Source organism: Cetorhinus maximus, chromosome 12, assembly GCF_964194155.1.
Source record: "Cetorhinus maximus chromosome 12, sCetMax3.hap1.1, whole genome shotgun sequence".
In the NCBI taxonomy this organism is placed as follows: Eukaryota; Metazoa; Chordata; class Chondrichthyes; order Lamniformes; family Cetorhinidae; genus Cetorhinus; species Cetorhinus maximus.
The window spans coordinates 46,302,751-46,328,580 of record NC_135890.1 but is presented as its reverse complement, the minus strand read 5'-3'; positions in this window follow the sequence as shown (position 1 = coordinate 46,328,580).

Sequence of the window (25,830 nt, the reverse complement as noted above, 5' to 3'; positions counted from 1 at the left end):
CATTGAACGTCAAGAGCGATTGTTAGATTCTCCCTTGTTGGAGTTGGCCATTGCCTGGCACTTGTATGGCACAAATATTACTTGCCGCTTGTCAGCCGAAGCCTGGATATTGTCCAGGTCTTGCTGCATTTGGATATGGATGGCTTCAGCATCTGAGGAGTCGCGAATGGTGGTGAACCTTGTGCAATCATCAGCGAACATCCCCACTTCTGACCTTATGATGGAAGGAAGATCATTGATGAAGCAGCTGAAGATGGTTGGGCCGAGGACACTACCCTGAGGAACTCCTGCAGTGATGTCCTGGAGCTGAGGTGACTGTCCTCCAACAACCACAACCATCTTCCTTTGCGCTAGGTATGACTCCAACCAGTGGAAAGTGTTCTCCCTGATTCCCATTGACTCCAGTTTTGCTAGGGCTCCTTGATGCCACACTGGGTCAAAAGCAGCCTGGCTGTCAAGGGCAGTCACTCTCACCTCACCTCGGGAGTTCAGCTCTTTTGCCCATGTTTGAACCAAGGCTGTAATGAGTTCAGGAGCTTAGCGGCCCTGGCAGAACCCAAACTGAGCATCAGTGAGCAGGTTATTGCTAAGCAAGTGCCACGTGATAGCACTGTTAATGACCCTGTTGTGGTATCTTTGATAAATGAACCACAGGAGGCTCAAGTACAGGTTACGATCATTTATTTGAGCAATTGCAAGGAGAGAACCACCCCAAAGGAGCTTGAGGTAGCACTCTACCAAATTACAAGTATACAGCTTATTTATACATCACTGATCACATACAAGAACATTGTTCAGTACATACATCCCCCTTCACCCAGACAGAGCCTTCTCCCCCTGTCTAAGCTGGGACAATCTGTCCTTTACTTATCTGTTGAAGAGCACACTTGATCTATATTGTTTTAATCTTCCATCTCCAGTCTGGTTCCCAGGGTCTTTCTGGTGATTGCAGGCCCTAAGGCTGTGCAAAGTTCATCTGGTAACCCTTAACTGTTAATGTACTTGATGACACTGTCTGCCTGGAGATTCTAAGTAATTCCCTTTCAATAAATTCTTACTGCATTCCCCCTAACAACCCTTTCCATTTCTTTACTGATGATGGAGAGTAGACTGATGGGGCGGTAATTGACCATGTTGGATTTGTCCTGATTTTTGCGTACAGGACATACCTGGGCACTTTTCCACATAGCCGGGTAGATGCCAGTGTTGTAGCTGTACTGGCGCTTGGTTAGGAACGCAGCAAGTTCTGGAGCACAAGTCTTCAGTACTATGGCCGAAATATTGTCAGGGCCCATAGCCTTTGCAGTATCCGGTGCCTTCAGCTGTTTCTTGATATCATGTGGAGTGAATCCAATTGGCTGAAGACTGGCATCTGTGATGCTGGGAACCTCCAGAGGAGGCCGAGCTGGATCATCCACTTGGCACTTCTGGCTGAAGATTGTAGCAAATGATTCAGCCATATCTTTTGCATTGATGTGCTGGGCTCCTCCATCATTGAGGGTGGGGTATTTGCGGAGCTTCCTCCTCCCGTGAGTTGTTTAATCCTCCACCACCATTCATGACTAGATGTGGCAGGACTGCAGGGCTTAGATCTGACCCATTGGTTGTGGGATCACTTAGCTCTGTCTGTCACTTGCTGCTTATGCTGTTTAGCATGCAAGTAGTCCTGTGTTATAGCTTCAACAGGTTGACACATCATTTTTAGGTATGCCTGGTGTTTCTACTCATATACCCTCCTGCATTCTTCATTGAGCCAGGCTTGATGGTAATGGTAGAGTGGGGGAAATGTTGGGCCACGGGGTTACAGATTGTGTTCAAGTACAATTCTCCTGCTACTGATGGCCCACAGTGCCTCACGGATACCCAGTCTTGAGTTGCTAGATCTGTTCGAAATCTATCCCATTTAGCATGGTGGTAGTGCCACACAACACAATGGAGGGTATCCTCAATGTGAAGGTGGGATTTTGCCTCCACAATGACTGTGCGGTAGTCACTCCTACCAATACTATCATGAACAGATGCATCTGTGGCAGGCAGGTTGGTGAGGATAAGGTCAAGTACGTTTTTCTGTCATATTGGTTCCCTCACCCCCTGCCGCAGGCCCAGTCTAGCAGCCATGTCCTTTAGGACTCGGCCAGCTCAATCAGTGGTGGTGCTACCAAGTCACTCTTGGTGATGGGCATTGTAGACCCCCACCCAGAGCATGTTCTGTGCCCTTGACACCCTCAGTGCTTCCTCCAAATGGTGTTCAATGTGGAGGAGCACTGATTCATCAGCTGAGGGAGGGCGGGACGTGTTAATCAGCAGGAGGTTTCCTTGCCCATGTTTGCCCATAGTGAAGCATCATGAGTATGCCTACTGCTTGTTGTATCTATGTGGCTTCCTATTAGAAAGTGTAAAAGTGATAGGTTCCTATGATGACCCTCAATAATTTGCTTACAATGCTGATTGCTGTTTCCTTTCATGTGATGAGGATCCAGACAGTCTTCCTTTTGAGCCAATGTGGCTCTGTCCTATTCTGGCTCTAAGAAACTATATTGTTAATACTCTAGTAGAAAACCTATATATTAAACCAGAAAACAATTCAGCGGGAACGCGAGTCATTGTTAACTTCCAATCAACAGGGCCTGAGTTATAGTTAATCTCTGGTCAGTAGATAAGTCCTTTACAGCACCCCTTACATTTGCACCTTCCTCACTAATAAATAATAGCAAACTACATGCCATCCAGATGTTTGAACACCCACTGAAAATTGGTTCAGCTGTGCGATTTTTGTGAATGATTATTGTCCTGCGATCTGTCAGGATGCAATCCTGACTTGGTGGATCTTTGTGTTTCTGTCAGAACGATTTCATCATTCTGAGTAATGTAATGTAATGCCAGTTATAGGTGACCCCTGAGGTCCAGCAGAAGCGATGTCATCAAACAGGCTAAGTAGCCAATCATGTTAAAGAATTCTCACAGACAACAGACCAAAACGTAACAAGCAGGTTTTATCAGTTACCTTTTATCATGTTATTGAAAGTACAATAAAGGTTGTGACATGCTCATGGGATTAAGCTGAAATATCATAAACGAATAAATTACTTTCGTTATTTTAAAAATCAATGGAAATTTTAGTTTGGAAATGAGAAATTTGACATATTTCAAATATAAAATGAGATTTTTTTTTCAGGGCCAGAGAGGTTTGCTATGGGAAGGGGAGAAAAAATAAGCTGAAGCTCTCAATCCCCTTCCCTCACTGTCCTCAATCAGTGTGGTTGTTTTGGAAAGGTAGATATGTGTGTTTCTAAGTCCCCTTTAGCATATGGTCAATCTAAAGAGAAAGAAGCAGACTTTAATAGATTTAAAAATGAAGAAGATTTGTACAGACCCCCCGAGAAAGTTTAAACATTACATCAATTCACACACCATACATACTCAAGAAAGATACAATTAAAGAAGATACTGCACTTCTATAAGCATTAAACAAAAATAACAGCTAATTGTTCATGTGTTAGGCTTGCTGTCGGAGGTCTGTTGGTGCACAACCTTTAAAGAGGAGTCTTTATCCACTCTTGAACTAGACTTTAGATGAGTTCAAATGGTTGGAATTGAATATCAGGATTATTGCAAGACTTCCTCCAAGAGATGGCTTCTCAGCAGATCATGAAGTTGGTTCTTGTGACTTCCTTATCAGGAGCTCCAATTTCTCTTCAGATGGACTTGGGGTCTTGGAATTAGGCTGGGAGTCTTTAAAGACTTTACAGCCTCCTGGTTCTTAAAAGACAAAGATGACACAGCTTTTTACAGCTGCTGCTAGTGATATTCTTCTGAAGACCACCCTGGCCTTTCTGAGTCTTTAGATAAAACTCATTTTCTCAAGCCAGTTTTGATCACCTGAACAACACTGACATTGTCCAACTAGAATGGTTTGAAATCCAAAGCCATCAATGCACAATAGAAAACAGATGGTGGTCTTTCACACTTAACTGACAGATAACTGCTCTCATCAGCTTTCCTTTGTTGAATTGAAAACCTTGAGACAGAGTCTAGGAGTTTATTGTTTCACTATTTTGAGTAAGCTTTGAACATTGGCAAATGTGAATTCCACAGAGGGTTGCTGTCTGGATATGTCCATTCCAGGGGCAGCTTGCAAACACTCCCACTCTTCTCCTCACCCCCTACCCCCACACACCACTCAGGGTGATTCAGTTAGAACTTTCCAGAACCTTGAGATAGTCTATTGAATAAGCAAAAGTCACCTGACTTTTTGGCAGCCATCTTAGCAGTTCATCAGTGTCCATTTTAAATAAAATACAGTTCCAGAAACTTCTATATGAACGCAGAGTCCATATTGAACATTATGAGTAGGATATGCCTTCATTGGGCATGACCAGTTGTTCAGCTGAAATTATAACTGCTAAAATCCCAGTTAAACCTCATTCAACAAGGCATAACATTCTCAAAAGTTTTTACAGTAACTTACAATGTAACAAATGCAAGTTCATGTCAAATTAGTGATTTCTAATTTCCATTGGGAGGGCTTCAAAGGCTAAAATCTATTGAGCAGCAAAGAATAACTGACAGCAACCTCTTCATTCAGGCATTTACCATGTATGTGTGGATGCTAGATGTTATTGTCAGTTTCAGAGGGTAATGATAGGGAACGTTGATAGTTTTGCCTTCATTACAATTGCAAAATCTGGAGCATTAATTTGTCTGTGATTTTAACACTTTACTGGTATCAGTCATTTCCCGTCTAAGATGACTACGCCCTCATATTCATGCTGGTTTTCCCCCTGCATCCAGCAGAAAGTCAGATGTTCCATTCAGGCAAGATCATTTGGTTGCAATTAGAAGGTCCAGCCAAACAACAAAATAAATTCCAGTTGCTTTTGCACTAAAAAAGTTTATGACCAGTTTACAACAAAAATGGCAGCAATTATCATACTTTTGAAGTAAGAGCCATTATTAACAATGCAAATAAAGGTTACAAAAGACAAATTTTATGGATTTACTTTTTCAGACATATACTATTACCTGATCTATTTTAATGAAAGGTGTGAATCTCTTTACACAATCTTACATTAAGCATGAAAGTATGCTTATAAAATCATCCGATGTTTGTCAGTAGGTGGCACATTTGGACTTGTGCGCAGGCCTTTATGGGAACTCATGCTGTTGCTAGTATCTGGTGGCTAAGGCAGCTGGTGATCTTTGGCTGATAAGAAAAAAAGTCTTGTGTTTATACAGCACTTTTCACAACCTCTTTTGAACTGTGGTCACTGTTGCATTGTAGGAAACACAGCCACCAATATGTGCACAGCGAGGACAGCAAACAGCAATCAGTGCCGGGATCAACTGTTTAAGATGTTAGTTGAGAAGTAAATGTTGACCAGGATACATGGAAAAGTTCTCTGCTTTTCTTCTAATTGTCAGATCTTTAACGCACTTCTTAGATGACAGGTTCAATTAGAACTTTTCAAAAGGTTGAGATAGTCTGTTGCAAGAGCAAAAGTCTCCTGACCTCTTGGCAGCCATCTTAGCAGCTCATAAGTGTCTATTTTAAATAAAAGACAGTTCCAGTAACTTCTGTACAAACACAGAGTTCGCCTTTAAAGTTATGAGTAGGACATGCATTCACTGGGTATGGCAGGTTGTTCAATAGAAATTATGCTGTTAAAATCCCAGTCATGCCCCATTCTCAAAAGTTTTTATAGTAACTAACAGTGTGAAGTCCATGTCAACTCAGTGATTTCTAATTTCCATTGAGGGCACTTCAACAAGTCCTTGGCTCAGAGGTAGGCTACCTATTGAGCCACAACTCCTCCAAAGCCAGGGTGAAAACTACATGATGTAGTACTGTGGGCAGGATTTTGTCCTCGTCGGGTGGGTACGGCAGGCAGGCCCGGGAGCAGCCTCGAAACCGACTGTGATCGTGCCCCGACCGAAATTTCAGCATGAAACGGAGCTCATCCCCAGCCACGAAGTGCTGGGCGGGGGCGGGGGCCTGTTGGAAGCCTGGTCCAATGGCGACCCAGCGGCTGGCTTATAAATGGCCCAGGCAGCCTCAGAAATGCTGCCAGGGAAGGACGTCTGACTGCCGTTGTAAAGGTGGACTCGAGTGCGGCAGCAAACGCCAGGCAGGAGGGCAGGTCGAGTGGGGACTCGGCCCCCTGCTTTTCTGATGAGTGCCTCACTGTCCTCCTGCAGGAGGTGGCTGCCAGGAGGGGCACCCTTGTCCCCACAGATAGGTGGAGGAGGGCCACCGCACCTCACCAAGAGGGCATGGGGGGAGGTGGCAGTCCTGGTGAGCAGCCATGACATGGTGCGGCACACATGGGTGCACAGCCGTAAGCACATCAATGTCCTGCTGCGCTCAGGAAGGCTGAGTACCATGTTGGCATGGATCAATGTGCAGAAGTGTTAAGGTGTGGCCTCCCCCACCCATGGACCTCCGGGGTGCTGGAGTCTGAGTGCCAACTGTCAGTGGCAATGGATGTTGGCCAAGGGTGTGAGTTCTGGCTGCTTAGACTGAGTGCCTTGCGGCTCGAGGGCCATGTCTGGGATATGCCCTCAGGTGTTCCTCAGCTGGGGTTGGCCAGGCTGCAATGGCGCCGCAGGTAGAGAGTGGACTAACCAATGCTCCTCTGTCCTTTCAGGAGAAGACAAGCCATAACCAAGCCGAGAGGGCACGAACAGGCAAAGGCCCGCCCAACCTGCTGCTGCTCTCCTGGTTCAAGCAAGGTGCCCTGGAACTGGAGAGCTGGCACGCTCCCCATGCAACCGGGTGTGGAGAGGCGGGGGTGCCAGACAAAAGTAAGAGCGCAGTGCGCAGGGGTGAGAGTTTTGGATTCTGCAACCATTCTAGTGTAATCTCTTCATTGATGGGATCCTCAAACCTGGAATCCCCATTGATCATTGAAAGATGAAGGCACCATGATGCAGATCTCCATTGTCTCACCAGGATGCCTGGCATGTTCAGTGACAGTCTGATAACTTTAACTCACAAAATGTCCTTCTTCTCCCTTTTTGGTTCACCTACAGGCGCCCAATCTGCAGATCCCGAAGGCCCACCCCTGACACCGGAGGACCACGAGGTGTAATTTTCACCTGCATCACACCCACTCTCTGAACTTGGCACCAGCGCAGATACCAGCTCCTCGGTGGGCATTAGATCGGCAGCTAGTATCTTGGTGCACATTGGTAAGGGCACTTCATACTCGCTTGAGGTGCAGGTGGAGGCAGAGAGTGCCCAGGACGCCAGCAGTTGGAGGACTGCTGGGGACCAGGACGATGCTCAGTGGAAGGCAGATGATGAGCCCCTTGAGTCGTCCATTAGGCGGCAGATTCTGGATGTCCAGTGAGGTGTGCGGGAGGATTTGGCGGAGATCCATGAGGATCTGCATGCCATGGTCTCCATAATGGAGGAGTCCTGCGGAACATGACAACTGTGTTGACCAACATGGGCGAGTGCATTGCCTCCTCCATTGAGAGAGTGGCGACTCTCATGGAGAGGCAGATCCAGGAATAGAATCAGGGGTTCCTGGGGCGGCGCTCGGATGTGCAAACCCTCACACAAGCAATGACCTCAGGTGGTCAGTGTCCGTGTGGGAGATGGATAAGGTACCCAGTATCCCAGCTAGGTGTCCATCCATCACTGGTGAGCAGGGAGGTTGGGAGCGACCTCAGGCTGGCGAACGAGCTGCCTATCATCTCTGCGGGCTCCTCTGAGGGCACCCAGGGTGACGCCAGAAGTTCTTCTGCCCCTCCACCAGTGACTGTGGCATTTGATGAGGCTGTGATGTCTGGGAAGATGCCAGGCATGGTACTGGCCACTCCCTTCCAGGCGGGACCAGCACAGGCTCCACTGGCCAGAGGACAACTGCCAAGGTCAGCAAGGCCAAAAGGACAGCAGAGTCAGCAGCTGTCTCCAATGCTGGTGCCAGTGAGGGGGGAGCACCTAGACGTAGCACTTGTAAGCATAAGTTAAAGGTACCATGAGCATAAGAGGTCGCAGGTGATTTTATGTTCCTTTATGTTTACTTTATCTATACTGGTCTGGGAATGAGGACTAGAGGAGTTTATGTAAATAGTTTGGAATTGTCAAAATGGGATAAATTTTGCTTTTGGCATCAAGGCCTGAATATGCTTCACCTTTTTGTTTTATTGGTGCAGGGTGCACCAGTATGAAATGCTGGACAGACGAGGCCCTAAACTTTATTGCTCATGCACTGAGTGTTCTTTGTGTTCAAATAAAAGGGTCCTTTCAGACACCTGGGATGGAGGTGGCAGCCTTGGCATGCGTTTGAAGCTGACCTTTGGTGGCCCAGCTGAAGGAGCGTTGGATCAAGGCATCCTTGGTGTCCCTGCCTCCCTGGAGGTTACTGAGATCAACCCCCATGCCCTCTGTATTCTCCTCACCTTGCTCCTCGTCTGACTCAGTGCCGGATTCATCATCTGTGGCCTGTGCAGCTGCATTAACATCCTCTTCCTCCAGTGGGTCCCCCCTTGCCAGTGCCAGATTATGGAGAGTGCAGCATGCAACCAATATCAGTGACACCTGCTCTAGGGGTATTGCAGTGCAATCCCTGAATGGTCCAGGTATCAGAAACACATCTAGAGAAGACCTATTGTCCTTTCTACCTCCGGTTTTGCTCCTGTTATACGGCTGCTCTGCCTCTGATCTTGGATGGTGGAGAGGCATCATGAGCCACCTTTTCAATGGTAGCCCTTGTCACCCAGCAGCCATCCATCCAGTCGGGCTGGAGCACTGAAGAGCCCCGGCACCTCGGAGTGTCTGAGGATGTAGGCGTCGTGGGAGCTACCTGGGTACCTTGCACAGACTCGTAGAATCTGCATCCTGTGATCACACACTATCTGCACGTTCATGGAGTGGAAGCCCTTCCTGCTGATGAAGGCGCCGGACTCACCTGCTGGCGCCTTGATGGCCACGTGTGTACAGTCTATTGCATCCTGGACGCGGGGGAATCCAGCAATGGCTGAAAAGCGTCTGGCTCGCTCAGCCTGGCTTGCCTCGTCCGTACGGTAAAGAGTAAATGCCAGGACTCACCTGAACAGAGCTTCTGTCACCAGCTTGATGCAACTGTGGGCAGCTGATTGAGACACTCCACACAGATCCCCCCACTGACCCCTGGAAAGAGCCAGAGGCATAGAGCTTGAAGGCCGCTGTGACTTTCAGGGCCACTGGCATGGGGTGTCCACCCGCACAGTCAGAGCTGATCTCAGGCCCAATCATCTGACAAATTGAGGTCACAGTCTCCCTTGAGAGGTGGGGCCTCCTTCAGCATTGCACTTCAGACATATTGAAGTAGCTGCATCGCCGCCTGTAAATATTGGCAGCAGGATAGTGGTGTCTTCTGCGGCCCCTAACACCTTGGACTACCTGCTGGCCCTACGCCCTTTGTGTCTGCATCTCTCCTCCCACAGGTCCCTCTCCTGGAACTGCATAGGGACACCTGGACCTCCTACCCCTTCTGCCCCTCTCTTCCTCCTGAGAGGACGTGCCATCAGTGGACACCACAATCCCTAATAGAGTAAAAGAAGGCTGTCTGATGCCTGGAAGAGTCCACATGGTCTGAATCCTCCAGGGGCCTGGCAGATAGGAATGAGACCTGAAATGAGGCCTGAAAATGCTAAGAATGAAGCCCCGAATAGAGATGAAGCTGCCAAGTACCAATAAGCAACCAGCTACAAACTATCTCCAAAACTGCTCACTGCTCACACTGACAATGCTTCTGACCCTTTTTATCCCGCCCTTGGATGAGGTTTGTGAAAATGTCGGCTGGCTACCTGCCCGTTTTGCACATACGACAAGCAGAGAATGGCACGGGCAAGGTAAAATCACAGTCAGTGGGACTGTTAAGGGCCTTACGATGTTCCTTTATACGCTATGTTAGCAGATGTATTGACCAGTTTAAGATAAATGGATAACATCTGTGTCAGAACAGTGGTGATATTAGCAGATAGACATTCTTTAGTCCAGCAAACAAATGTGCAAATATATCCCAGGAATTTTACTTCAAAGGGGTTGTATTTTAGGGACGTTTTTGTAATGAGTTAGTTAATGACTTCAAAATCATTTCAGTAACTATCGCCTTTCAGTGATTAATAGATCATAAATGGACTAAGATCACACATAAGCCAATGATTCAGATTAGCTTAATGTAACTCAAATTAAGAATTAAGTTGCTTTGACATTTTGGCACCACATTTCCTACAACATGTGGTATTAATTTTATTAAGATATAAAGTAATGTTCTTGCATTCAGGCAAAAGGAACAATATTTTCCGCTCTAGTGTTTAAGAGAGTTGTTACCAGCTGAATGATCTGAAAAGTTTTAAGAAAACTTTTATCGAAAACTTTCATTAATACCACACGGGTTCTCTGAGTTCCCTCGAATACTCCATTGCCTGCAGCATTTTGAGGATTAGCTACTTATTTTGGTCTATGTAATCTGTGAGTTATAGCACTTGTTATGATCCTTGGCCAGACCCCAGGTAGTGGGGCAAGATCTGATTAGGGACCAATAAAATTTTGTTTGAAGTAGATAAAGTTTGAGATTCAAGACGCTTACTAAGTGAATAAAGCCACAAGATTCCACGAGTTTGGAACAAACAAAATTAAAATTTACTACACAAGTTCAGAAAGATAAAACAATTTACAATACCTATCTTATACTCTAACATTCAGGGTACGTATGAGATACATGTGAATTTACACGTGAACTGTGGTCAGATGCACCACACTACACAATAGATGACAGATGCAACCAAAACAGATTCCATGGATTTCTCAACAACCCGCCCAGATGTTTGTCACATTGTGAGCCAACCAATCTCACTGAAACTTTGTCTTTCTCATGAGGGTTTCCAACATCCACATTTGAAGATCTCGCCTTGGAGTTCTCTCCAAAAGTCGCTGCGGCTCGGACAGCTTCAACAACAACCCATGTCGCAGGGTTTCAATCTCGCCTTCTGAGATTCCTTTCCCCTGGATCTCCGAGTACACTCAAGCTTCACTTTCCAAGCGCAATTTCAGATCTTCAGCTGTGCCAAGCAGAACACCACTGCTCCAACGGGGCACCTTTGTCCCAACAGCCCGCAGCACAGAGTCACCAACCTTCGGCTGCCTTCTTGGATCTTCAGGGCTTCTCTCGTGCCCACTTTGCTTCATCTGCTCCCTGCAGCTCCTTTTTTAATTCAGAGCCTATTACTCTTCTTCTTTCCCTTAACTTAAGGGGACCTATTTCTGTCTTCTGGCTTTTATCTCTTACCAGGGTACGTATGAGATACATACGTTGGGACCCCTCCCTGTCCCCCTCCCTGATTTGGGACCTCTTCCTGTTCCCCCTCCCATGTCCTGCTCCCTGGGACAGCTACTTGACAATTGCGCTCCGTTCCAGGTCATCCGACTTGCATATTCATGCCATCTTCTTCTTTTCTTCTGTGCAGGTGTGCAGGGTCGGTCTTCAGCCTGAAGAATGTAAGCCACCCAGACTGCACATGTGTGACCTGTTCCTGGCCGGTGCTTGCATGAGACACCTAGGGGAGAATTTCCTCCCCGTCGGGCGGGCTAGGCGGGAGCCCTGCTATTTTAGGTGGCCGGGCCAATTAAGGTCCTCCCAGCATGATGCGCATCCAGAAGTGCATAGCGCTACCTGTGTGGGTGAGGTGAGGAGGGAGAGTCGGAGACTGCGCTCTTTTGCGCCTGCGTGTAAAAGAGTGCAGAAATCTCCCTGAGACACGGAGTTGATTATGAAAACTTGAAGTAAAGAATAAGAAAAATTATTCAGACGTGCCCCTCATGTGACTGTGTCACATGAGCTGGGGCATGTCAATGAATTTTAATAAAAGTGTTTATTAAACTTATAAACCCTTCATGAAACCTCATCCCGCCCATGGATAAGGTTCCATGAAAAATTTGAAGGCTGCCTGGGCTCTTCGCCTGCCCACCAACCTTAAGATTGGATAAGCAGCCCTGACAATGACTTTAATGAGGTGATTAATGGCCTCAACAGGCCTTTGACAGTTCGGTGGGCACACAGCCGACTCCAGTGCGCACCCGCCAAACTGAAGGTCGGAATGTCGCACAGTGACGTCAGGACGCATGCCCGACGTCACCGTGCGTCATTTTACGTGTCGGCGAGCAGGGCCCACCCCCGCAATCCAGCCAGACGATTCAGGCCCTGAAGTTAATCGGGAATGGGAGTTCCTGATCTCTGAATTTAAGTATAGGTTTTTTAATTCTCTACACCAGTGCTGGAATTCCATCTGTCACTAATTTTAGTCCCTGAATCACGTTTATATCTCATACTAGAAACTACATTTCTCTTTCTTTATAAAAACAATTTTCTATTTGACTGTCTTCTCTAAACTCTGAGACATCACATAGCCATGAAAGACCTGTCAACATGGGTGCTTTGGAATCATTTCACAATACTGACCTTGCCAATCATACCCAAATCCTGAGGCTGAATTTAAAAAACATCACCACTCATTCCTAAATACAGACATTGAATAACTATATACAGCACTACTCACTCAATGTACACACTCAGTGACTGTTCACCACTACTCATTAAATACATTCACTCAGGGCGAGACATTGGATTGTTGGAAGGGACGGGTTTGAGAGCCAGAAACCTGTTCCCCAGGTGGGCGTGATGGTTTCCCAATGCAAGGACAGCACACTCAGATTTTTGAATGCAACGAAGGGAGGTGGAAGAGACAACCTCACTGAGCTTATTAAATGGCCACTTAAGGCTAGCAGCTCATTCAGGGGGAGAACTTGACTCTTCTTCCCATGGGTCAGGTTCGACGTGCTGTCAGAACCATGACATAAAGGAGGAGACGGTGACATAGGTGGGAGTGATCTGCAACATTGAGACAAAGGCAAAAGGCAGCATTGAGGAGAGCTCAATGTTGGCAGCAGAAATAATGCAAAGTTCTTGGCAACAGCAAATTGCTGAATTACGCTGGAGAGGACTCAATGCAACCCAAAATAAAGGCAGATAATTGAGGTAACACGCAAGTCTATCAGCATATGAAAGAAAAGTCAGGTTAATATTTAAAGTGCAGACAATTTTTGTGGCCACCTTTCCTTATATTTCTTTGGCTTAGTAAGTAATTCTCCTCATGCCTCCGTCTAGGAGCTCTCCCTATATTAAGGCTGTTGTATACATCGAAGCTTTTGTTGCTGCCAGAACTGAACAGATCTGCACCATAGATGTTAATCTGTCTTTATCCTTTAGGAAAGTTTATGGACCTACTGCCTAACCGGACCATTTATCATTTTAGTGCTTATTTCCCATTTTTTCACTTTTTTTTTCATTTTATCTCACCAAGTAGCTATGTTCAGTGATAAGGATTATCTTTCAAATCCATGGATTCTTGACCAGGACCTTTTCTGGGTGGGGAAGAGGCTCAGGCAGACTCCACAGTCCAGTACCAACCACAAAAAGGCACAAAGGAAATGATATCAAGCTTCACAGAGCTTGGCCCAGCAATGAGGAGCTGCATTTGCTGAATCAGAGGCAACCCCCCGGGCAGCAGGGATGAGGAGGGAGGGGCAGGAAGGCTCCATATTACAAAGCTTCACTATCACACACTATCGTTCTGTCTAGCCTCACTTCCCATTCTCCGGAATATTGCCAGCATTAACTGGAAACACACGAGTCAGCTTTAACGCAACAACTTTCTGAGTGTTTTACTGACTAAGCAGTTAACATAATTTACATCACAAACACCCAAGTGACTCACAAAGTGACACCTTGCCCTGGTGCTGCCAGGATGGGGGTACCTCCAAAGGCTGCCAAGGGCACAGTCTCTGTCAGAGAACATGAATCCACAAGTATCCAGATCTTCGGAGGGGCCATGGAGGCCAATGATGATGATGTCAGAGCCACTGAGGAATGACCCCCCCCACCCCACCCATCACCATCTGTCACTTCCTAAGCCAATTCATAGCCCTTGATCGCTGGAGGAGACCACCGGCTGGGGCGCAGCTGGCATCCACTCCATGTCTCATTGTGCCACTGAATGGTCACACTGATGAGACTGTCATGCATCATTTACATGTCAGTGTGTTGTTCCTGCATCCACTCTGAGTGATGCCACACATGACTCTCCATGAGGTTGGTCACTTTCTCAATGGAGGGGTTCATGTTCTCAAAGCAATGAATCATTCTGGAGTACATGGGATGAATGGGCTCTCCTCCATTCTCAACCCATGACTCCACAGAGCCTCAGGTAACTCTGACATGAGAGCACACATCTCACGCTGGTTCTCCAGGTAGAGCTGCCTTTTCTCGTGATTCACGAGGCACTGAATCTCCACTCTGCTGAGCAGGGCTGCACCTCTCCTCCATCTTCCATGGGGGGCTGGCAACAGCTGACCCTGCCTACCCCAAATCCTTCAGCCCTGGTGATGTGCGCTTCACCCACTTCGCTCTGTACCATTGCATCTACTAATCTGTGAGGAGCCCAGTGGCGTGAGTGTCTGCACTGGGAGGAGGTTATGGTGCAGGCTCCAAGGTGTCTTCCTCCTTTGAGTCCTTGAGGACTTATTCTCTGCATGGCTGACTCTGTGGAAGACATAAGAGATGGTGATGGGAGATCAGTATACTCAACTGATGATTCTGCCACTTAAAATAATGTGATGGCATTATACATTGATAGCTTGTAGTACAGGGAGTATTCACATGCATCCTCTAAACTTGGAGATAATGAAATGTTGTCACCCCAGTCTGCAGCAGACTCCTACTTCTCTGTCCCTAGTAACCCTGTGGCTGGACACTCCGGCCACATCAAGACTGGCTCCTCGAATCATGTCAGAGCCCCAAGCTGTGCCAGCCTACCTTCCAGCTATGTCCTCTCAGTCTCCTGAGCATTCACCTCCCTTTTGGTCTCCAAGGTGATCAACCATGCCATTAACACAATGGCTCTCTCACTCTCCAGTTGCAGGTATACTCACATATCATATTACAGGCTACACTCCAGTCTCCTGACCGGTAGCACTGGGGTTCTGACCTTTGTTTATAAGTCAGTGAGGCACTAGAGCATACCCTTCTCTCTCATGATGAGGAGGCCTCTATGTGCCCTCAGGATATCCCTCTCCTTGGCACTCTGGCACTGCTGACCAGGAGAGTACCTTGGTCTCTCTCACCATTCACCTTGCCAGACCATTGAAGCATTTCTGGCACTGCACCCAGTTCCTCCTCAACACTCCTCTGCTGTTGACCTTATGTGCCATCTCCAGCCATGCCGGTGGTCAGGCTTGGGGGCCTCCTGTGACCACTGACAGAAAAGAGAATGTTCTGCACACACTCACCACCTACAATAGGACCTCCAGCAGATTATCTGTAAAGTGGGGGGGTAGAGGGAGGTGGGTGGGGGGGTGGCTCTGCCCTGGCACTGCCCATTGACCTCTGCTTAGGTCATGCCTCTATTTTGTGGATGAATGGCGGCCTCAGCAATTGCTATCACTTGCCCTTTAAACCCAGGCCACTTCCAGCTTTGCCCCACCTCTTTCTCACGCCTGCTGCTGCTAATTGGATGAATGTGACTCCTGAAGAAGGGTCATACAGACTCGAAATGTTAACTCTGTTTCTCTCGCCACAGATGCTGTCACATCTGCTGAGTTTTTCTAGCATTTTCTGTTTCTATTTCAGACGTCCAGCACCTGCAGTATTTTGCTTTTGTCCTAGAGAAACTGGGCTCTTGCCCAGCAACAGAGGTCCAGAGAGGCAGGTCCCTCCCACAGACATGTACAGCAAAACTAAGGAAACAGCAGTTTTGAGTTCAGTTTGAAGAGAGCTCCCAAACAGAATCCACCCTGAAGGGACAGATAGCCAATCCCAAGCTAAAATTGGTTGAAAGTAGCTGCCAGAGATAGACTGGAGCAAAAGGGACAGAGAACAAGTCCCAAGCTAAAGAAATTACCCCAGAATCCAGGGGAGTGGAACAGGGTAAAGTCCCAAGCATGCCTTCTAGCCAAAGGAAGGATAGGAACCTGGAAAAGGTCCTGTTAATGAAGTTAAGAGTGAGGGGCAGAGAGAAAGGCTCCAAGCTACAGATTTAAAGAGACAAAAGCTGCAGATCAGGTCACATTTGACTAGAGTGTGGCATCAAGAAGGCCTAGCAACACTGGAGTCAATGGGAATTAGGGGGAAAACTCTCCGCTGGTTAGAGTCATACTTAACACAAAGGAAGATGGTTGTGGTTGTTGGAGGTCAGTCACCTCAGCTCCAGGACATAACTGCAAGAGTTCCTTAGGGTAGTGTCCTCAGCCCAACTATCTTCAGCTGCTTCATCAACGACCGTCCTTCCATCATAACGTCAGAAGTGGAGATGTTCGCAGACGATTGCACAATGTTCAGCACCATTCACGACTCCTCAGATACTGAAGCAGCCCATGTCCAAATGCAGCAAGACCTGGACAATATCCAGGCTTGGGCTGGCAAGTAGCAAGTAACATTTGCACCACACAAGTGCCAGGCAATGAGCATCTCCAACAAGAGAGAATCCAACCATCTCCCCTTGATGTTCAATGGCATTAACATTGTGGAATCCCCCACTATCAACGTCCTGGGGGGTTACCATTGACCAGAAACTGAACTGGACTAGCCATATAAATACTGTGGCTATAACAGCAGGTCAGAGGCTAGGAACCCTGCAATGAGTAACTCACCTCCTGATGCCCCAAAGCCTGTCCACCATCTATAAGGCATGAGCCAGGAGTGCGATGGAATACTCCCCACTTGCCTGGATGAGTACAGCTCCCACAACAGTCAAGAAGCTTGACACAATCCAGGACAAGGCAGTCCGCTTGATTGGCACCACATCCACAAACATTCACTCCCTCCACCACCGAAGCACAGTAGCAGCAGTGTGTACCATCTACAAGATGCACTGCAGGAATTCACCAAGGCTCCTTTGACAGTATATTCCAAACCCACAACCATGACCATCTAGAAGGGCAAGAGCAGCAGATAGATGGGAACACCACCACCTGGAAGTTCCCCTCCAAGTCACTCACCACCCTGACTTGGAAATATATCACCGTTCCTTCACTGTCACTGGGTCAAAATCCTGGAACTCCCTTCCTAACAGCACTATGGGTGTAACTACACCACATGGACTGCAGCAGTTCAAGAAGGCAGCTCACCACCACCTTTCAAGGGCAACTAGGGATGGGCAATAAATATGGCCCAGCTAGTGAAGCCCACACCCCGTGAATGAATTGAAAAGAAAACAGATTTAAAGCGTGAACAACTTACAAGAGGCAAGAAAGCCCAAATAGATGGCTGATGGTCTGTAACTCTTTGCTATGGACGTATGAAGCAGTGGTGTACTTTTGACAGCTGAATCAGCAAGAGAGAAGGCAGCTTGAATGTATGTGTTGACCCAGGGGAGAGGAACATCGGAAGGAGAGTTCAAAACCCTGGAGGTGAACCCTTGCGGAAGGCGTTTGTGAGAATGCGCCGGTTTGGGAGAAGATTCCAAGGTGACTTCTTGGAAAGTAGAGATTGGAAACCCTCATGTGAAAGACAGAGTTCGGTGAGACCAGTTGGCTCACGGTGTGACTAGCATCTGGTGGGTGTTGATGAGAGATTCATAGTATCTGATTGAGGTGGCATCTGTCATGTGGTTTCAGAGTGTGATGTGTCTGACCACAGAATGCCAATTGGGTTACATGGACTGCATACTTAGTGTGAACATTAAAGTATAAGATAGCCTTTGTAACTGGTGTTATCCTTACAAATCTGTATAGATCTGTAAAGCTATAGTTGTGGATGAAGGAGTATTGTCATACAGCTCATCTTCTCTTGTTTAATTATTATTTTATGGTTTTTTTTTAGAAGTTCATTTGATGACTCTTGTGACTCTATTCAGCAGCCCCTCTCCACACATCTAAACAAACAAAGTTAGAATCGATCAAGCTGGGTCCCTCCCTGAGATAGGCTTGTCCGGTGGTAACCTCAGCTTGGGATCATAACGTTTGTAGCACCTACAATGTTTGGAGAATTGGTCTATGAAGAACCACATCAAGGTTAGAATTTCACCGCCCCGTCACGGTGGGGGTGGAGCCATGAAATGCGGCGAGCCGTTCAAAAGCCCATTGACTTCAGCAGGACTGGAAAATCCTGCTAGTGGGAGGGGCTGTAAAAATCTGCCCCAAATGTCTGTAAAGCACTAGACTCGATGCTGACAAATTCATTCATTTGGACAGCAGCCAACAAAGATTTTAGCGCAGCCAATTAATTCCCTTGGCACCTAACACTTTGCCCTTATTGCTTGGAATTGGCCCCCTAAAAATCAAACATTTGACTTAATTGTTCGAATGCCTCAATTTAGTTTCCCTTTAAAGCTCAGATACTCCAGCACTGCTACTGAGATCTAGAGACCAATTTCAAAATCTGATCCTGGACAGTGAGGTACCTTACAGACAAACAGGCAGATTTTATGTTTGTAAGGTGGCAGGACAGGTTGAGAGCATGGTTAATAAAGCATACCATACTGAGGCATTATTAATAGGTGCATAAGAGCAAGGAAGTTATGTTAAAATTGTATAGAACATTGGTTCAGCCTCAGCTGGAGTATTGTTGTCCAGTTCTGGGCATCACACTTTAGGATAGATGTGAAGGAATGAGGGAGTGCAGAAAAGATTCACAAAAATGGTTCCAGGGATGAGGGACTTCAGTTACACAGATAGATTGGAGAAGTTGGGACTGTTCTCCTTGGAGAAAAGAAGGTTGAGAGGTTTGATAGAAGTATTCAAAATCATGAAGGTCCTGGGCAAAGTAGATATAGAGAAATTGGTGGAAGGATTGAGAATGAGAGGCAGAGGTTTAAGATAATTAAGCAAAAGAAGCAATGGAGACATGTGGAGAATGCACTGCCTGAGAGTGTGGTGGAGGGAGGTTCAATCGAGCCAATCAAATCGGAATTGGGTTATTATCAGAAAAGGATGAATCTGCAGGACTACAGAGGAAAGGTGGGGGAATGGCACTAGGTGAATGCTCATTTAGAGACCCAGCATGGAGATGACAGGCCGAATGGCCTCCTTCTGTGCTGTAACAATTGTGTGATTCTATGAAGGATAATTATCCAATGTATGCTGGAGATGGGTGAGGCCCCCTGTCCCTAGCATTTACTTGGGGAAAATTAGACTACAAAATGAATGAGAAAGAATGTAGAAATTAAATTTAAATACAAAAAGACAGTGTGAAATTAAACTTAAGACAAAGATACAAGAAAAAACGAGCTTGATGTGACATTACCCAGTTTGTTTAAATAAAAGTATATAAAGGAATTAAATGTGTTAAGCAATGCACTTTTGGAGCAAATGCAGTCCTTTAATTTTTAATTGAGGAATTGTTAAAAGTGTTAATGATTTAAGTTCACTTTAACAATATCGCAAATAAAATTCTCCCAACCTCTCACTGTCAACTGTGATATTAGTGTTTTATAGGCCAGCATTTTATTCACATGGCAGGGCTCCCAATGACCTGCTCAAAAGCCAGAGGTGACCCCCCGCCCCTTGGCCTTCTATAGAACCCAAGACGACATTTTACAGGGGTCAGGCAACTAACTGGCTACCATTGTGGCTGTTGCCGCTTTCAAGGATGACCATCAGGAGCTGTCAGCCAATCCGAGGCCTGGAAGCTCAGCGGTCTCACCGGGAGGAGTGGCTGCTGCTGAGACTGTATCTAGAAGAGAAGGAAGACAAGGAAGGATGCTGCGCTCCCAACCAGGTAAGTGGAGTCTGGGGGGTGCTGGGGCCAGTCAGGAAGGCCCTGGTTATGGGATGGGGGTAGGGGGGGGGTGGGTTTGGTGAGAGCAGGTAGCGTTGTTGCCATGCAAATGACCATTGCCACCAGGGGACCCCTCATGGGCCAAAAGGTGTCCCAATAGGAGGGCCCCCCTGCTGGGAGGCCATCAAGTAAAATGCCAGCAGAGGCAGGAAGAACCCTTCATTGATCACGTTAATGGTCCAATTGGCATCTGGGCTAAAGGGCTGTTCTCCACCTTCCCCATCACAAGTTAAGTGGCATGGGAGCAAGAAGATGATGGACACACCACCCTCCCCCACCTTCCCTCACCATCTTGCGCCCCTGCAACCACACCACCCCACCCCCCACCAAATACCCACCCCTCCCATCCACCTCCCAACCCAGAGGTCTGATAAAATCCAGCTCATAATATCACAGTGTGTGGACAGATGTGCCATAAGATTGGGAAAGCCAAGGAGCAGGGGATAAATGTTAGAGCGATGACCCTGTAAAATTACGCTTCAGTCAATGGCAGTTTTTAATCTGATGGAGGATTGCACTGTTGGTTGCACTATCTTTTGGCTGTGATGTGAAATCAAGGCCCCATCTGCTCGCACAGATCACATGGCAGTATTTTAAGAAGAGCAGGGCAGTCCTCCCTGTGTCCTGGCTAACGTTTATTGTTCAAATGACAGCATTAAAATAGATTATCACATATTCCATTGCTGTTTGTGGGACTTTGGTGTGCACAGTTTTCCTGCTATGTTTCGTGCATTGTAACAGTAACTATGGGCAGAATTTTCTGTGCCCGTTGGAGGGCGTGTTTGGCGGTGTGAGTGGACAATATGACGAGAAGGCCAAAAAGCGGTTTCGCGACTGCAGTCACCACTATGCCCATCAATGGTGGGTCGCATTTCCTGCCATTAGACATCGGGAACATCATAGTAATACTTCTGCATATTGTTATGACCCGGCAGCTGGTAAAGCTGAGTTATTTAAAAATCCCAGAGGGAAATTTTAAACAACTGTCATAACCTATATTTTAAGCGGTATGTTTGAGATGCGACTCTAAATCCAGGAATCAGGCCACCAGTTCTCAAGAGGTTTTTATACTAAACTAGATGAAACACTTTATTAAGTTACAACACATTAAACACAGACACATGGCTGCAAATTATTACTATCATAACTTATAACAAATTCCCAAACTAATCTCCACTAAGACAACAGCAACCCATAGACTTTCACCAGACACCAGGCAAAGCATTTTCACTTTACAAATTCAAAATGAGGTTCCTCTCACTTTGATTCCTGTGGAGACAGTTTAGGCTTACAGCTGCTTTGCTCTTAAATTGCCTCTGCCCCGCACACACAAAACCGCTATCAATTATATCCAGCACATCTCATTGAATGTAAATTCTCATTGTATCACCAGCCTCTTTGAACTCCACCTCTTCTAACAATAAAACCCCTTCCATAGTACCAATTTTATTAGTAATATAAACATTGCTTGGTCTCTGCTAGATAGGTGCCAGAGTTCACCCCCTTCTTGAATGCCCTATTCAACAAAATGCAAATGCACTCTACCTCTCTTACATTTCAAAACTAGTACACATAAAAACACCCAGACTAGCTGGCTTTAATCCAATTAAGGCGCACCCACAGATTAAACCTCTATTTTTAAATGAAAAATATTTTCCAATAGTATTATATACATTAATAGCTTCATGACAGTATCATTATAAACCCAGCTCACCAGAATTACAGCCCCCCACGCTCAATCATCCGAGCATGTCAGCATGATTGCATGCTGAAGTGTTTCACAACTGTACATAAGCGACATGAACCTGGTGAGCTTCACTTCCCTCAGGACTTCGAGGTGGAGTCTGCCTAGTGGAGATGTCTGCCTCCTTTACTTCGGACAGTACTCACAATCATCAGCGCCACGCTTCAGAGGCAGCATCACGTCACTTTTAGGGAGGCTCGCGGGCAGGTTTTTACCTGCCAGACCAGCCATACGGCAGGAGTGGCTTTTCAATGCTGCAGGACAAGGGCTTGCATTGGAGAAGTGGCCTCAAGCAAAGGAAGAGGCTGCAGGGTGAGGACTGTATTGGGGAAATGGAGTATCGCAGGGTATGTGTGGGGGGCACAAGTTGATCTGTGCAAGTGGCCTTAAGATGGTGAGGGCTGAAGAGGCAATCTCCAGAGGAGATGAGGCCGGATGGAGATGTGAGGGTGTGTGTTAGAGAGTGAGCGATGATGTTCCTTGAGCTGGCAGTGAGTGAGATTCCAGTGAATGTGTGAAGGCCTTGAGTGTGTGAGTTTAGAATGATGAGGTGCTTGCTTCACCCTGGTGGCACGATGTAATCATTCATCCACTTTCTACATTGGGTGGCCGACCTCTTGTGTGCAGCATTGGCACTGACCCACCACTGCCATCACCTACTAAGCCGGAGTGGTGAGATTGCTGGGCCTCCTGCCACCAGAGCGGGATATCAAGACGGGCCACCATGGCATCCAAAAGGCATTCCAGGGACACATTACTGAATTGGGGGGGGGGTGCTGCAGTCTTCTTGCCTTTCAGGGCTATATATTCCATGCAGCAGTCCTGGGCTGGAAGCACTGACATATGTGCGCATGGTTGCACTTTAAATATGGCACTCAGGATGAGCAAGCAGCGAGGTGACGGCATGGTGGGCAAATGAAAGCCTGCCCATCATTATCAATACAGCGTGTTTCCCAAGAATGCATGATTAATGAGGCAGGATTGGGACGATATGCCATGAAAAACCATCACTGCGGCTGGTGGGTAAAATGTTCTTTTTCCCGCCCACTACCACACTTAGTGCATATCTGGGATGATTCCTCCCTATGCTTCAAAAAACAGTGCCTTGGGACACACTGAGGTCGTGAAAAGTGAGAAATATTCAAGTCTTTCCTTTCCCTTATTGTACAAATATTTGGCACACTCTTAGCAAGTTCTTTTCTCTGCTACTTTAATGCAGGCATTAACACATTTAAATTGAACAGGCAAATAGCTCCAGTAAAATAACAGAGAAGATTTGAGTTCACGCATGTTAAACCTTTGTACAATATGTAACAATCGTAAGTGCTGCTCTTGTGCAGAACAAAGAGAACTCTATTGGCAAATCAAAGAATGAACAGAGATCCAGAAATAAATGGACCCACTCTGCAATTGTGAGCTTTGGGCTTCCATGATCTAATTGTTTTAGAAAGGCAGTCAAAGTTGTTTTGAAGTGTCCAGCATAGAAAGCATTGGAACACAAACAGGAGTAGGTTATTCAGCCCGTTGAGCCTGTTATGCCAATCTAACTGTCTCTTAACTCTGCCCACCTTGATTTCATAAGTCTTAACACCCTTGCCTAAACAAAATCTATCAATCTCAGTTTTATAACATTTTCAACAGCTTTTTTTCAGATGGGAAGAGTTCCAGATTTCCACTACCCTTTGTGTGAGGAAGTGCCTCCTGTAGTATCAGGGTGTTCAGGGCTGAAAGGGTTAATGTGTGGACTAGAGAAACAGCACCACCCACATGATAATGTAAGTGCCACAAGACCAAGGATCCAGAAGGAGAAAACAGCCTGGGACTGAGGGCAGAATTGTCCCAGATTTGCACTGAGTGCGATAGCGGATGTGAAAAGTGATGCTTTATCCACCGGCTGCAATGGCGGATTTTCATGCCATATCGTTCCCTTCCCACCTCATAAATTATGCAGCCGCAGAAAACACGCCAGATCACTGGTGGGTGACCTCCGATTTGCCGGCCATACCATAGCCTTGCTGCTTCCTCACTCCGGGCACCATATTTAAACTGCAGCTGCACGCACCCTTCTCAATGCTGGAAGCCCAGGACTGCTCCAGTGAAGACATGGTCCCAAAAGCCAAGAAGAGTGCAGCCCTCCAATTCAGCGATGCAGACCTGGGATGCCTTTTGGACGCTGTGAAGACCCACCACAATGTCCTCTACCCCCATTTGGCCGCAGGAGGTCTATCAGTTTCACCACTCTGGCTTAGGAGGCGGTGGCAGAGGTGGTCAGTGCCAACGCTGTGCACAAGAGGTTGGCCACCCAGTGCAGAAAAAGGAAGAATGATCTCAGGGTAATTCAACTATCTTATCACTCTGAACTCACACACTCACAAGCCCATCACACATTCACTGGCAGCTCACTCACTGCCAGCTCAAGGGATCATCATCACTCACACTCTCACACACACCCTCACGTCCCCACATGGCCTCATCTCCTCTGGTGATCACCTTCTCACAGTTCAGGTGTAACCCGTCCAACTTGTACAGGCCCCACCTTTGTCAGGAACAGACCCAGTGATCCAGGAAACTAAAGCCCTCCCTCCTGCACCATCTCTTCAGCCGCACATTCATCCTCTCTCTCCTCCTGTTCCTATACTCACTAGCACATAGCACAGCGAGTAATCCAGAGATTACAACCTTTGAGGTCCTGCTTTTTAATCTGCTACCTAGCTCCCTAAATTCTTGTTGGAGGACTCATCCCTCTATCTATCTATGTCGCTGGTACCAACGTGAACCACAACCTCTGACTGTTCGCCCTCCCCCTTCAGAACGCCCAGCAACCGTTCTATAACATCCTAGACCCTGACATCAAGGAGGCAACACACCCTCCTGGAGTCACGTCTGTGGCTGCAGAAGTGCTTGTCTGCACCCCTCTTTATTGAGCTTCCCACCACTATTGCTCTTGCACTCTTACTCCTCCCTCCTTGTGCAGCTGAGCCACCCACAGTACCGTGAACTTGGCTCTGGCTGCACACTCCAGAGAAATCTTCACCCTCAACGTTTTCCAATATAGATAAATGGCTCTTGAGTGAGATGCACTCTGGGGCTTTCCTGACTACCTGCCTGCCTCCCTTCTTCTGACTGGTGGTCACCAATTCCCTCTCTGACTGCACTTCCTTAAACTACAGAGGGACCACACCTAAAAACATGCTACCCACGTAACCGTCAGCCTCGCGGATACCCCACTGTGTCTCCAGCTGACGGCCGAGCTCCAAAACCCATTGCTCAAGCTGGTCAAGCCGGTGGCACTTCCTGCACATGTGGTCATCCCAACTGCAAGGAGTGTCTAAGAATTCCCACGTGCTGCAGACCATACAACATACGGCACTGAGCTCCCTTGCCATACTTCGTGTTTGTTTTTAATTAAAAGGCTATTTCCTTAAATTTAAGCCCTGCTCTGCCGAGTGAAGTCTCCCTCTTTACAGACCCATTCTGTTCACTGAAGTCTCACTCTTTACAGCCCCGCTCTGCTCACTGAGGACTCGCACTTTACGGCTCCCAAGGTTCTCAATTCATTCGAGAGTCACACATTGGAGCTGGCCGGAGAAGACATGGACCGCTACTGCGGCGACAGTGAGCATCCATGTGAGGACCCTGCACCAGATCACCCCTCTCTCAATTCTACTCTGAGTCCTCTGTTCTGTGTGTAACACGGCAGCAAAGCACTAATAATCTCTACTTTTGCTCCTAGGCACATCTGCCACATCACCCTCAGGCAACCTTGCCCCAATGCCAGCACCAAGAACACCGTGAATGAGGACCCGAAGGACAGAACTGTTGAAGACCCATCACGGTGTTGACCCACACCCTCCACCAGTGCAGTGACACATATCTCAGTGGGACCTAGATGTAGAGCAGCCTCGGGATCACAATCTGGTGAGCACAGTACACAACCTGTTCCACGGCAGGAGATGCAGGGACATCCAAGGTCACCGGCACTGAGTGGAGAGCTGGAGGCAAGGAATCTGCTGAGTCTGAGTCAGATGATGAGTCTCTGGACTCGGTCTTCAATCGGTTGTTGGAGCTGAAAAGACAATCATGGGAACATCAGGAAGGGATGTCTGGTGCACTCCTCAGATTGCAAGGGATAATGGATGAGTCTGTCTGCCTTCAGGCTAAGGTGATAGCGCCGGCATGCCGATGCACCAAGGTCAACACGAGCAGGATGGCAGCCGCCATGGAGGCTTTGGTCCAGGACATCGGTCCTGCACTGTTGCACGGGCT